The sequence below is a fragment of the Mus caroli genome, unplaced genomic scaffold, assembly GCF_978045245.1.
Source record: "Mus caroli unplaced genomic scaffold, Mus_caroli_1 scaffold_9, whole genome shotgun sequence".
In the NCBI taxonomy this organism is placed as follows: domain Eukaryota; kingdom Metazoa; phylum Chordata; class Mammalia; order Rodentia; family Muridae; genus Mus; species Mus caroli.
The window spans coordinates 127,530,586-127,545,877 of record NW_028227264.1 but is presented as its reverse complement, the minus strand read 5'-3'; the positions used below and the strand labels follow the sequence as shown (position 1 = coordinate 127,545,877).

At 43.0% G+C, this 15,292-nt stretch overlaps 1 long non-coding RNA gene across 2 annotated transcripts in view; it reads left to right on the top strand.

Moving 5' to 3' along the window:
- Positions 1 to 11,492: 11,492 nt before the first annotated feature.
- Positions 11,493 to 15,292, top strand: part of LOC110303643 (uncharacterized) — a 31,611-nt gene continuing 27,811 nt past the window's right edge. The window contains exons 1-2 of one of the 2 annotated variants that reach the window (XR_015048496.1): positions 11,493 to 11,609; positions 12,162 to 12,317. This is a non-coding gene — a long non-coding RNA (uncharacterized LOC110303643). Of the gene's footprint in view, positions 11,610 to 12,161; positions 12,318 to 13,758; positions 14,099 to 15,292 lie in introns of those variants that run through there. The other variant, XR_002378939.2, reaches the window with a different exon arrangement.

The following is a 15,292-nucleotide window of genomic DNA, read 5'->3' as shown; positions in this document are numbered from 1 at the left end:
TCTTGAGAGAGAAGGGGAGATTGTTGTATGGGTTTTGATTAAGATGGGACTTGAGGGTGCCAGGCATCCATGGGATAGTGGTTCAGAGTTCATTATCTCAGGCCAGAGAGTATTCAAGCTTGGAGAGTGCAAAGCCAAAGCAAGTTTTATTATGAAGAACTACAGGTAAGTTTGAAATGGAAGGAAAGTGAAAGAAACTCTTAGAGTAGAAAGACTTTCCAATCAGACCTTGCAAGTATCTCAAAGGGTGTCAGCTCTACCGAGCTCTCTTGTTCTTGCAGCTGGCAAGAGATAGATGTATTTGTATCTTAGTTGGAGTTTCTTTCCTCAGATAGGTTTCTTGTTAGCTGTCATCCTTAGAGTTTAGTCTGTTACAGTTAGCCACATTGGATACAAAGTTATATGTAAGGACAATAGGAACATTCCTCAGTGGTTTGGGAAGGAGCAACAGCTGGCTTGTGGTCACTGGTCTAGAGCAAAGCCTTTTTATGAGCTGTTTAGTTTGGTTATTTTATACCTGACTACATGCCCCCTTTCTTCCTCAGTGTTTCAGACTCTGTGATGTTCTCAATTATTATTTTATATGTATAAGTATTTTGCCCAAACATATGTCTATGTGTCACATGTATCCCTGGTGCCCCAGAGGCCAGAAGAAACCATCAAATCCCTGAAAAAAAAGTTACAGGTAATTATGATCTGCTCTGTGGGTGCTGAGAATTGAACCCAGGTCCTCTGAAAGAGCAGCCAGCACTGTTAGCTTCTGATCCATCTTTCCAGTCCCTTATTCTTTCATTTTAACACCACTCCCCTCTTTTTGCATTGAATTGGTTTTATGAAGGCCATCTATAGCTGGGCATGGGGCCTATCCTTAAGAGTGGTTTGTTTCCCCAGTGAGACTCCCTTGGAGAAAATTAATTTTTCATTTTCAAATGGTTATCTATTAGAGACAGCTTCTGGGTTAGGGATGGGGACAGGTATATGCTGAGTCCTGCATGGCCATGGAAAGGACGGAGTGGGGCTGGAGAGATGGCTCAGTGGTTAAGAGCACCGACTGTTCTTCCAAAGGTCCTGAGTTCAAATTCCAGCAACTACATGGTGGCTCACAACCATCTGTAATGAGATCTGATGCCCTCTTCTGGTGCATCTGAAGACAGCTACAGTGTACTTAGATATAATAATAATAATTAAATCTTTAAAAAAAAAAAAGAAAGAAAGAAAGGACGGAGTGACATGGTTTCCCACCGATGGAGCAGAGCCAGTAGGGCATGGGCTTTGACAAGTGTTGAAGGTTGCTGGGCATGAGGCTTCTTTGTATAATTAGAAACGGTATGGATCCAAGAAGTGAGAATGTGTTCCTCAGCACAATTGTAAATGCTGTGACCTTCAGGATAGCCCTTAGGGATGTGGGTAAGAACTCTGAAAACATGAGTTCAAGAATATATAATTTCTCAACTAGTCAAAATATAAGGATGCACTATGAATTGTATGAAGAGCTTCACAGACCTAAAAGAAAAAAGGCAGCTGGACGAATGAGCCAAGTGTGTCAGAAAGACACAAAGGCAGGTGGATTTCTGAGTTAAAGGTTTAGCCTGGGACAGAGTGAATTTAGGTCTAGGCATGGTGGAAACAGTGATCCCAGAGCTGGATCTCACCTAGCTAGCTTATTGTCTGTGCTTACAAAGGCAGGCATTGCCTTTGTCCTTGCTACCCTTTCTAAGAATCAAGGGTACACACACACACACACACACACACACACAAATTCAACCTTTTGAGTCTATTCTGCTGTTTATGTTCATATGGTTTCAGGGCTGACCACTTTGTATGGAACAACCTATTAGGGGGTTCATTCCTGGGATGTCTGACTCTTTCTCTTAGCAGCCATCAGCTGCCTATAGTTCCTTACCCAGGGAGACCCTGCATAATTTTTCTCCTTTGCTAGTATGTCTGTTGATATTGACATTGTTCAGATATTGTTTATACAGAAAAATGTAATTTTTAACTATATGTGTAGATGTGTGTTTCTCTGTGTTTGTACATAATTACAGGGCCTCTAAAACAGTGTTGTATTCCCTAGAATGACCAAGCCCTCTCAGTCAGTCAACAGATTCTCCAGCTCGGGAGTGAGGATTCAAAAAAAAGACAGTTAGACAACATTGTAGCATGACCCCAGTCAATTCTGAGACTGAAGGCAAATTTTTATTTTCCAACCCTCTTTTTATAACATTTTAATTACATGCAAGTATTTCGGGCAAGCAGTACAATAAGTATAATAAACTACTTAACAAAGCAGCAAGCGAAGTCCCGTGATTACTCCCAAGACAGTTGTTAAAAAGGGCTTGTCATAATGACAGAAATACTTGAGCCCACTTCCTTGTCCAAGCCCAAAATCTTGCCTGAAGCCTAGTTCCACCCTAAGACTAAAATTCCTGCCTTATCCTACTTCCCTATTATAGCCTAAAGTTAGATTCTTTCAGAAACTTACTTCCTTATTATGCCCTAATGTCAGATTTCAGTCTGAAGCCCATTTCTTCGTCCTTAGCCAATGTCAGACTCCTGCCAAGTGGTACCCCAGAAGGCTTTTCACACTAGAGCTGGTATTAAGAGCTGCCTCACACAGGTGCGGAGGACAGAACTCAGGTTGTCTGCAAAAGCAGTGTGCTTTCTTAGCTAATAATGAGCCTTAACTCCAGCCCCATGAAAATAATCTAGGCTCTTAGTGCCAGAGGCATTTTCCATCTTCTGTCTAGCTTTGCTCCTGGTAGGGGTCTTTTCTGGCTAGCACATGCTACTGTAGCTGACTGAAAACTGCTGTTACATGAGCTTGAAAATTGCTGAATTTTTCTAGGCACAATGGCACAGACCTGTGATTCCAGCTTTTAGAGGCAGAGGCAGGTGACTTTCTTTTTTTTTTTTTTTTGGTTTTTCGAGACAGGGTTTCTCTTTATAGCTCTGGCTGTCCTGGAGCTCACTTTGTAGACCAGGCTGGCCTCGAACTCAGAAATCCGCCTGCCTCTGCCTCCCGAGTGCTGGGATTAAAGGCGTGCGCCACCACGCCCGGCTTTTTTTTTTTTTAAAGATTTATTTATTTATTATATGTAAGTACACTGTAGCTGTCTTCAGACACTCCAGAAGAGGGCGCCAGATCTCATTACGGATGGTTGTTAGCCACCATGTGGTTGCTGGGACCTTTGGAAGAGCAGTCGGGTGCTCTTACCCACTGAGCCATCTCACCAGCCCCGGCAGGTGACTTTCAAGTTCAGGAAAAGCCAAGATGAGACCTTAAGCAGCTCTCTAAAAGTTCAGATAATTAATTTAGGATTCATGCAGCTAATCGGTTTGTACCTTAACTTGTGGTTTAGATTCCCTCTCAATCTGCAGAAAGCAATTTAATCAGACATCTTTGTCTGGCTGGGTGTGGTAGCACATTCAGAGGCAGGCAGATCTCTGCAGTTTGAAGTAGTCTGGTCTACAGAGTGAATTCCAGGACAGCCAGGGCTACACAGAGACACCCTGTCTTGAAACAAAAACGGTAGCAAAAAGAGAAATGTTTGTTCCAAACTGATACACAAGATGTGTTATCCTCACAGTCATCCAATCTTTCTTCCCCTCTTCAAAGCTGAGGGTATCAACATTAAGACTAGGGTATTTTTAAAAAAATTATTTATTAATTTTATGTGTATGAGTGTTTTGTCTGCACATGCGTGCACATACCAAATAACACCTATGGAGCTCAGAAAAAGATGTCTGATCCCTGGAACTGGAGTGACAGATGGCTGTGAGGTGCCATGTAGGTGTTGGGCACTGAACTCTGCAAGAGCAGCAGGTGCCCTTAACTGCTGGGGTATCTCTCTAGTCCTGAGTAATGTATTTTTAAGATTTAAGAGAGAAAGAGAGAATCGTGGGGCTGGAGAGATGGCTCAGTGGTTAAGAGCACTGTCTGCTCTTCCAGAGGTCTTGAGTTCAAATCCCAGCAACTACAATCCTCACAACCATACAACCATCTATAAAGGGATCTGATGCCCTCTCCTGGCATGCAGGTGTACATGCAGACAGAGCATCATATACGTAAGAGAGAGAGAGAGAAAACAAATGACTTTGTTGTGACTTTAAATGAATTACTGAACCCGTAAGATGAAACAGTTTAAATGGATTAGTAGTCAACAAATAATTTTCAATGAATTAATAGTTTAAACTTTTCTTTTAACCTATAGCCCAGTTTTTCGTGTTATGCTGTGAAGATTTCCAGATGTTTGTTAGATGTGGACAGCAAGACAGCTGGGCTGCAATAAGAATGATGGTTAGGGTACCATTTGTTTCTCTCTCTCTCTCTCTCTCTCTTGGGTCTGGGTCTCTTGTCAAGTAGCCTAAAGAGAAATAAATTAAAGGTCTCTGTGTCATAAGTTTGAACTACAGATTATGTGCTGCTATGAAAAGTCACAAAAAGGTTTTGCTTGTTCAAATCCCCAAAGGACGAAATTCCACTCTCTACAAACAGAAACAGCCCCAAGGCTAAAGCTCTTCCTTTCTTTAGTCATGCCTGGGGCCCAGGGTCACTGGAAATGGGAGGCCTGCAAGAAAGAGCAAGTAATATTAATTCCATCTGAATTTGGAATTCAGTAACAGGAGGGATACGGGCAATCTGCAAGCCAGGCAGGTTGAGTTACAGAGAAACCTACAATTTAGTGGTATCCCAGGCCCGTGGCCAACCAGGAGAAACAAAACCGCTTTGTTACCTCATGACAGTGAGCACTAAAGACTCCTTAGGGATGGGCTGGTGTCTGAACACAGAGGAGAGTTTTAAGCCTTAACACAAGCAAGCCCTTCCCCCTTTTCCACATCCTCCGTGTAATCAGGAGGGCACACAGCCCTGCATATTACCCAGGGCTTATTATTATTTTCTCTGTCGTTCCTTTTCTCAAGAGGGCATGGGCGTGTCCCTACATCTTACATCTTTTTTTTTTTTTTTTGTAAGCTTGTGGGTCACATGATTTTGTAGGCCAGATCGGCTGTCAGTAATTTTCTGCTCTAAATTCCTAGTTTGGCTGAGTAGGGACAGCTCTGTGGAGTTTAGGTTTCAGTGTGCATCGTGGGGAAGGAGGCTGGTAGCAGTATTAGTGTTTTCCATTCAATCGTTACTAGGCCAATACTGGCCGGGTGTCCCTTTACAAAAACTGAACCATCAGAATTTATTTCTTACAGTAGTCACATACTTGTGCATGTCGTGCCTTGTTCAGAAGATAAAAATTAACTCTAACTGGAGAATTCAAATATTCCCTGACCGAAGGTCTTTCTGATAGGGCCTATGGGATCAAAGTGTGGTGTAATTTCTTATCTTTCCCACGCACACATGCTGGGGATCCATTCCAGGTCCCAGGGCTTCACATGAAACAAACTCTGCAGGAAACCTACCCCCCACCCCCCCTCACCGCCAGCTACATTCTCAGCTTATGAGACTCCTAAATTCTTACTCCCCATTTCTGTTCCTGACCCCTCTAAGACTGACTCTCACTCCCTACCCTGCCTGCTTCAACGTTGAGTCCCTTCATTTTTCTTTCTTTTTTCTTTTTTATAATTGTTGGATCTAATTTGTATTGTTCAGAGGGGCTATCCATGGGAGCCCGACTGATATACAAGGAGCCACATCCCTGAAGAAAACTGAAGCTTTCTCTCCTAATGCCAACAGCTGCAATAGTGCTTCAGTTACGGGGGCATGTAAGATTAAATAGGAGGGTATAGCCGATTCCTTTCTTTGAGACCAGCCCTAAGATGCAACTGAAGGATGGTGGAAACCATGTGCATTATTCTCAATGGGTTTTCCCCAGGAAACAGAGGAACCCAAGACTCATTTTGCAGTCTAAGCCTGAGATTCATTTCACACAGCGCCTTGTCCAAAGCCTATCAAATTGCTGCCTCCTAGAACCTATATTTCTTCCTTTTCTTTTGTTTAGCGAGATGTCCCATGGCTCCTTAATGTGTGGGCTCCATTCTGGTGACTTTGTTAGGCATCACCTTTTGTCTGGTGGCTTCAGAATAACTGGGATAAGAGAACTTCAAGGTCCAGCCTCTTATCTGAGAAGATCGGTTCAGAGGAGGAAGATTTATTCTGACTCGTGGTTCTAGTTTGGGTCCGTTGTTTTTAGATCTGAGGCAAGGCAGAGCATCATGGGAAACATTTGGTAGAATAAAGCTGCTCACTTGCCCTGGAGTGGTTGGGAAAGGGCACAGTGTGTGTTACCCTAGAAACCAGATCACCTGGTTTCTGTTGTAGATAGCCCTGGGGCTAATTATATTTGATGTGATTCAATTCTCCTGTGAGTGGTTTCCAACTAGGAATGAGTCTGCACTCAGGTGATTTCCTGTAAAACCTGCTTCCCACCTTAATTTGTAAAATAAAGGAGATCTGATGATTGGGCAAATAAAATGGAAGGTGCAGTAGAAGGTGGGAAGGGAGAAGAAGGAAACAATGGAAGAGGGAGAGGACACAGAAGAGGAAGACGAAGAAAAGTGGAGCAGAAGCACATGGCCTGGAGAAACCTCAAGTTCTAAGGGGTCTCATAGATGGAGAAGATGATAGTGTAGCGGTAGATCTGCCCAGTCTAGGCACGCAGCATGTAATCATATTAACTGTGTTGTGTTTTCATTGCCGGGGCATATTTGGGATGGAGATTTACCGCAATAAAATGGCGCCCAGTGTATTAATTTGAATTCAACTAACCTGAGATATGTTCAGAACTAGATAGGGAATATTAGTCACTGATTCCAAGTAGAGAGAGCAGTAATAATTGCCTGCTGTGAACAGGTATTAATTAATAGAAGTCTGTGGCTCCAGGTAGAGAGCATAACAGATAGATATTATAATAGGTATTAATTAAATAAATGACCGTGGCGTGGCTCCTGGTAGAGAGCGCAACAGATAGATGGTATAATAGGATGGCTGCTTGTCTTAGTCAGGGTTTCTATTCCTGCACAAACATCATGACCAAGAAGCAAGTTGGGGAGGAAAGGGTTTATTCGGCTTACACTTCCATGCTGCTGTTCATCACCAAAGGAAGTCAGGACTGGAACTCAAGCAGGTCAGAAAGCAGGAGCTGATGCAGAGGCCATGGAGGGATGTTCTTTACTGGCTTGCCTCCCCTGGCTTGCTCAGCCTGCTCTCTTATAGAACCCAAGACTACCAGCCCAGGGATGGTTCCACCCACAAGGGGCCTTTCCCCCTTGATCACTAATTGAGAAAATGCCTTACAGTTGGATCTCATGGAGGCATTTCCTCAACTGAAACTCCTTTCTCTGTGATAACTCCAGCTGTGTCAAGTTGACACAAAAATAGCCAGTACACTGCTCTAGGCAGAGAGCTTAATTAAAAACTATCTGCTTCCTATAGGCAGATATTAGTGGAAGTTTGAATTAATTGCTTTAAAGATGGTATAAAGATAGATTGCACTAATAAGTCTTACAGGAGACTCATATTCTGTCTCACATGGGCTCCACGGGAATTTTGGGTTTAAATCCTGGTTTGACTAGATGCCTCTTATAAGCAGGTATAGATAGAAGTGTGAATCAGTTGTTTTAAAGATGGTATAATAAAGTCTGCGGGAGACTCCTATTCTCTAACGTGGACTCCATGGGCATTTTGAGTTAATATCCTGCACATAGATCCAGAGACACACATGTTTGTACACACAGAAATCCCATAGACACTTAAACCCAGAAGCCATGATATATACACAGAGAATCTGTAAAGTTAAAAGAAAAAAAATGCCTGGCAACATTACCTGACACAGAACATCCAAAGATCTCCCTCGAGCTCCTTTTGTGTTGGTGTCTATTGCTGGGCTTGGGGTCTGTACTTTAGAGGTTCATTTCCCCAGTGAGACTCACTTGATGATCCATCCCCCTTGTCCTCTAACCCCACACTCTCACCTAACCTCTGTGGTTATACAGATTATAGCTTCCTTATTGATGGCTTAACATAAGAAAGCATGGATTTATTTAACATAAAAACAGACATGTTAGGGGGCTAGAGAGATGGCTCAGTGGTTAAGAGCACTGACTGTTCTTCAGGAGGTTCTGAGTTCAATTCCCAGCAACTACACTTAGAGCTTACAACCATCTATAATGGGATCTGATGCCCTCTTCTGGTGTGTCTGAAGACAGTAACAGTGTATTCATATACATAAAATAAATAAATCTTAAAAACAGACATGTTGATCAATGGAATAGAATCAAAGACACAGAAATAACCCCACACACCTATGGTCAACTGATTTTTGATACAGAAGCCAGAAATACACAGTGTGAGGTGTGGGGGAGTGGGGGGTGGGGGTGGGGAAGACAGCATCTTCAACAAACAGTGCTGGTCAAACTGGATAGCTGCATGTAGAAGAATGCAAATAGATCCAATTTATCTACCTGCACAAAACTCAAGTCCAAGTGGACCAAAGTCTCCACCTAAGGCCAGTAACACTGAGCCTGATAGAAGAGAAAGTGGAGAGCAGGTTTGAACTCATTGGCAATGGAAAAGACTTTCTGGACCGGGCGCCAGCAGGCACTAAGGGCAATAGTTAATAATAAATGGAACCGTGTGAAGCTGAGAAGCATCTGTAAGGCAAAGGACACCGACATTCAGACAAATTAACAGGTTACACAATAGGAAAAGATTTGATAGAGGGCTCGTATCTAAAATACATAAAAACACCAGAGATCAAGAAAACAGCTCAATTAAAAAGTGGGGTATGAGCCGGGCATGGTGGCGCACGCCTTTAATCCCAGCACTCGGGAGGCAGAGGCAGGCGGATTTCTGAGTTCGAGGCCAGCCTGGTCTACAAAGTGAGTGCCAGGACAGCCAGGGCTACACAGAGAAACCCTGTCTCGAAAAACCAAAAAAAAAAAAAAAAAAAAAAAAAGTGGGGTATGGGTCAAAACAGAGTCCTCAAAAGAGGAAATTCAAATGGCTGAGAAGTGCTTAAAGAAATGTCCAGTGGCGCATGCCTTTAATCCCAGCACTTGGGAGGCAGAGGCAGGCGGATTTCTGAGATCGAGACCAGCCTGGTTTACAAAGTGAGTTCCAGGACAGCCAGGGCTACACAGAGAAACCCTGTCTCGAAAAAAACAAAACAAAACAAAAAAATGTCCAACATCCTTAGTCATGGAAATGCAAGTCAAAACTACTTTGATATTACACCACTCAGATTGACCAAGATCAATAAAACAAATGATCAATCAGATTGGCCAAGATCAAAACAAATGACAGCTCATGCTGTTGAGAATGGGGAGAACGGAAAACATAGGACACTTGCTGGTGGGGTGCAAACTTGTACACTCACTGTGGGGAGCAGTGTGGTGGTTCCTCAGAAAGATGGGGTCTATTTACTTCAAGACCCAGCTGTACCATTCCTGGCCATATACCCAAAGGACACTTCATCCCACCATGGGGGCCCTTGCTCAGCCATACTCAAGATTTACAGTAGCCCCACACTGGAAACAGCCCAGATGTCCATCAACAGATGGATGGGTAAAGAAAATGTGGCACGTTTACACAAAGGAATATCTAATTACTCAGTCACTTAAAAAAAAAAAAAAAACACCAAAATTATCAGCTAAATGAAAGAAATTAGAAAAAAAAAATCCCAAGTGAGTTAACTCAGAACCAGAAAGACAAATATGGTCTCTGGTTATATATTTTGGATGTTTAAGGGTCATGGGTCTGTCGTTTGCCCACTTTACCAGTTAGCTATTTTCCTATACTTTATCTGGCCAAAACTGGAAAAGAAATATGGTTTTAATCCTTTAAAAACACTTTTTAAAAATGTGTGTGTGTGTGTGTGTGTGTGTGTATGCATGTATGCACGCGCATACGTGGGAGTTCAGGTGCCCTCCGAGTCCAGAAGAGAGCACTGGTTCCTGAGGAGCTAGAGTTGCTGCTGGTTGTGAGCTGTCCTGCGTGCATGCTGGGAACTGAACTTGGATTAAGAGCAGCACACACTCAAACTGCTGAGCCACTTCCCCAGCCAGCTTGGTTTTATTCCTTTTTTGTCTGAATCTCCCTAATTCTCACTCCCTCCTATTACCCAGCAGTCCAGAGTAACCCTGAGACCAAACATCCGTTCACTAGTTTACTATTTACATAAGAACATTCACATTTTTTTCAGTCCTAAAACAATCACTATGCCACATGAGTTTTTCAGTTATAAAACACATCTCCAATTTATTCCCAACCTAGCTCCCTGGAATATTATTTGGCTATCTCAGCTCATCAGGGACAAAGTGGTTTGTCTGATGAGCTGACTTTTTTGTGTGTTCTTGGCTAAACTATGTCCTCCAGGAACTCCTTCCTTCATTCACTGAGCAGCCACAGCAATGCTACCACCATCTCCAGTCTGGGACATCTTGTTCCTCAGTGTCTCACTTCTCCTCTCCACTATGCACGCAGGCCCCCGACCTTCAAGTGTCTGTCTAGCTGTCTGTCCAGTAAGTTGTTGAAGCCCACGTCTTGTCTTGGAGATGGTTCACTACTTGCCTCTTTGGTACTTGTACAAGAAGTAGTAAACTCTCCTAAGGGGCATCAGGAAGAGTCACGCAGCAGGGATTAGTCGTTTTCTTTGAGAAATAACATCTAGACTTCACAAGTCTGAGGATGGGTTTGCCAGAGTTAGAGGCGAAGCTCCTACTTGCCTTTAATCTAATGTCACCTACTCTACCCTTAGCTACTAAATTTAGTGTGGCTTCTATCCAAATGATCTACAGCAGGTAAAATTGTAGCTCAAGCTGCCAAATTCCTACACTGTTGGGTGGTTGTTCTAAATATAGAAACACAAAAATAGTTCTGTTTTAAGTTGACTATGGGAAATTGTTTTTCTGGTTGGTTAGGCTCAACAGTAGAATTTACACGTGTCTATGTGTATCCTTGAGACAAGAGCTTGCTGTATAGAATAGGCTGGGCTTGAACTAGGAATCCTTCTGCGTCTGCCTCCTGTGTGCTAGGGTTAGCACCACCGGACTTGTTTTTGTCAGTTCATACAAATTAGAGCCACCTGGCAGGAGGGGCCTCAGCTGAGGAATTGCCTCTATGGGCTTGGTCTATGATGCACTTTCCTGTCTTCTTACAGTTTACAGTCCACCATTCTTGTGTGCGTCCGACTCGACCAGCAAGAACGAAGCTGCAACAGGATCCTTCTGCAAACGTTTATTGGGAGAGCTTGATTGTAGAGGCGAATAGACCCGGAGCCCAGAACTGGTGCTGCTTTATATAGGCCTAGGAGAGGCGTGTCTCACACCCGGATTGGTTGTGCTTGGTTGATGCTTACCACCTCATTTGCATGCCTACATCTGATTGGTTAATTTCTCTCTCATCTGATTGGTTAACTTCTCTCTCATCTGATTGGTTAACTTCTCTCTCTTCTGATTGGTCAACTTCTCTCTCATCTGATTGGTTAATTTTGGTTAATTCTCAAAACCTCATCTTGGCAAAAAAACTTTACTGCCTATGTATGCGTGGTGGCCAGCAGAAGCCAGCGCCACCCTGCAACGGCACATGTGGCTTCCCACACACCATGAAGTGAAGGCAGGGCAGGAACTCAAGGCAGAAGATGACTACAGGACTCGAGGAACAGGTGATGTCATGAGACCCTAACCTTCCGTTCACAGTAGGGTGTCACAGCTGCTGTGAGAGCAAGAGCCAGGAGAGTGAGTGGAGCCCAGAAGTCTGTGTTCCACTCTGCTCCACTGGCTTCTACATCTTTCTGCACTCTTCCCTGAGCCTTGGAGCAGGGTGTGTCTTAAGATTTCTATTGCTGTGATGAAACATCATGCCCACAAGCAACTTGGGGAGGAAAGGGTTTATTTCCCTTACATTTCCACAGCACACCATCACAGACGAAAGTCGGGGCAGGAACCTTGGGGCAGAGTTTATGTGGAGGCCATGGAAGGCCTTTGCTTCCTGGTTCATTCCTCAAGGCTTGCTCAGCTTGCTTTCCTTTTCTTTCTTTCTTTTCTTTTTTCTTTTTCTTTTTTTCTTCTCTCCCCTCCTCTTTCCTCCTCCCCTCCCCTCCCCTCCCCTCCCCTCCCCTCCCCTCCCCTCCCCTCCCCTCCCCTCCCCTCCCCTCCCCTCCCCTCCCCTCCCCTCTCTTTAATGATAGGAATCCTGTATGTTTTTTTCTCTTCAGTCATATAGTTCACAGGACTCAGAGAAGTGGTGGGAATATGCAGGTGCAAACTTGAAGCTCTATCTCCAAGTTTATCTCCAACATTGAAGAAACGGATTGTACATCACAGGCAAAGCCTCAGCCTGCTCTCCTATAGCACCCAGGACCACCAGCCAGGTAAGCTGCCACCCATAGTGAGCTGGGCCCTCGTACATCAATCATTCAGTCAATCATCTATCAAGCAGTCAATCATCAATCAATCAATCAATCAATCAAGGAAATGCAAAGCAAAGCAAAGCAAAGCAACGCTTGCCCACAGGCCAATCTAGTGGGAACATTTTCTCGGATGACTCCAGTTTGTGTCAAGTTCGTTTAGAACTGGCCAGTGTAGGACAATAGAGAGGCCACATTTATGGCTGAGGATAGTCACGTATTCTTAGCCAGCTGAGCAGTTAGGAATCTGCAGTTACCACTGCTCACAGCTAAAAGAAGATTCTCTGGCCAGACATGACAGTAGTTCTGACCTATAGTCCTAATCAAGTATTTAGAAGGCAAGCTGACAGATATATCGTGTCTACTTAGCAAAGCACGTGTATGAGGCTCTGCACGAGAACTTTGGAACTCCCATTTGATCTGACCAGATTTATAGTATGGGGTATATGTTCATTCCTGTGGGGTCTCAGATGTAACGTGAAGGGGTTGGCTCTATAAAGTAGTTTTACATTTCACTGCTTAGATTTAGGGACAAGAAGAGTGAGAACGTGGGTGATCTTAAGGTCACTAAGTAAGCAAAATTCATCTGCTGTCTTTTTTTTTTTTTTTTTTGTACTTTAAAAATATCTATTAAAAGAATTCTAATTTGCATGTTTGCAGTCTGTTCTGGAGAATCAGGGAGGGTCCAATCCAGTAGGCAGGGATGGAAAGAAGTCCTTTACTCCAGGAAAGATTCTTGAGGCTGCCAGAAACTAAGAGTGACAGATGCCATTCAAATAGATCATAAGGGTGTGTACATACCAGTAATCCCAACACCGGGAAGGAAGAGGCAGAAGGATCTCCTAATACAAGGCCAGCCTGTTTTGTATAGTGGGTTCCAAACAGCCAAGGTCACATAGTGAATGAAACCCACTTTCAAAACTTCCACAAGGCTTGTCCCCCTTGAAGAGTCTCTAAAACAGCTAAAGAACTGGCTTGGTTCTATAGTCTCACTTCTTTCCCCTACTTGGTCTGGCTCGACCTTTGATACAAAGGGGTGGGCCGACAACTTTTACAAAGTTAAAAGTTTTCTCTGTGGAAACAAATAACACCCCCAGGATCCCAATGTTAACTAAAGGTTAACCAAGGTTAACTAGAGATTTCTGGAGGGGGGTGGTGCAAGTTAATTTATCTGTTTTTAAATAGCTACAAAGTGCCAGGCTCTGACACAGTTTGATTTCTAAAGAACACTCAGACCCACGCCCTGGTTGTTCGTTCCAGGGCCCCACCACCCAGAGTCTAAAGGCTGGCAGAGGGAAATGCAGCCTGGCACCTTCTGACATTTGACACCTTTGAATCCTCTAGCAGCAGCGTAGAGGATTCAGGTCAGAGCCCCTGCTTTAGCTGGTGAGCTGAGCAGCTGCAGGGTGGGTAAAAAAAAACAAAAAACAAAAAACAAAAAACAAAAAACAAACCTTTAATGATTCAAAGTGCAAAGGGAAGGTATCACAGAGGCCGAGCGCTCAGCCCTGGCGGCTGCCTCAGGTGTACATGGCTCCACGGAGGTTCTCTAGGTGGTGCTGCTGCTGCCGCCTGCGAGCCTTGTCTTTCTTGTGCTCTTCATAACTGTCATCATCAGCGGGCAGCTCATGGCGGCAGAGAGGGCAGGAAGATGTCTTACTTAGCCAGGGCAGAATGCAGTTGGAATGGACAAGATGATGGCAAGGCATCTCAATCGCAGTCTTCTCCTCCTCAAATTCCAAAAGGTACAGCACACGGGGCACTTGAGATCTGCTGCCTGGGGCCCAGCTCCAAGCCCCGCGCACTCTTCTTGAGAGTCACAGGTCAGCCTGTCACATTGGAAGCTAGCATGCTCTTGTAGCATTCTGTGGAAAAAGCAGAAACCTTCCCTCTTCCCCCCATATTAAGTATCTGAACAGGATCATGGCATGTGCCAATAAGTGGATCCTTTTTATCTGCCCTAGACACTATTATATCCAGTTTTTCCAAAAACAAAAATGTGATCCAAATAATGTGCACGGGGATATAATTCCCCTCCTTCTTTGTTTTTAAAGAAGGTATAGTTTTTAAAGTTTTACAATACCTTGTCTTTGAGAATTATAAAATATCTCAGTAACATGTGTAACATTAAATTGTTGACAAAACATCTCAAATCTTTGGCTGTAATAGCCAGTTTTAATTTGATTTAGAACACCAAGAAAATAAAAAAAATCAACACAGGCAATGACTAACTATACTTTTAGTTGTTTTTCTTGTTAAAGTAGTTGTAATTAGAAAGACTAAGAAGGTATCAATGGTCATATGTGCATATTTTATTTTTCTAAAATCAAAAATGAGTATCCATTTGCAATAATTGATTAAGTATACGTCCTCGAGAATTAACACCAATGTGTGGAACAGGTAGAAACTGAGGACACTGAGAGCAAATCTTTACAATATGACATGTACGTTTATTTATTTATTTTAAGTACCAAATTATTATGTTAAGCCATTACTATTTTGATGATGTAAAGAATGAGATTATATGGCCAATTATTTTTGTATACGATCCATAATCTACCTGGGATATAAATCTAGTGTGGCATTGTCTTAAGAGGTCTTTTCTAGGCAATCTTCAACATTTTAAAACACCATCTACAGCACATAATTTAATTATCTGTGCTGAAGCAGGCAGAAACTTAAAAGAATAAACATGTGATCCAATTTACATATACTTTTTTCCATAGAAGGGTTGTTTTTAAATACAGTAAATGGGATGCACGCATGCATGAATTTATAGAAGATACCAAAGCATGTATATAAGCAATTTTTAACTTATTTTTAGGATGAGTATCAATTTTATTTAAAGTGATGGTATGTAATAGGTCAAATATCAATATTTTGCAATAACCAATTGCTGTTTGGAACAAGGAATTCTTAATTAGCACCACAGCAGCTTT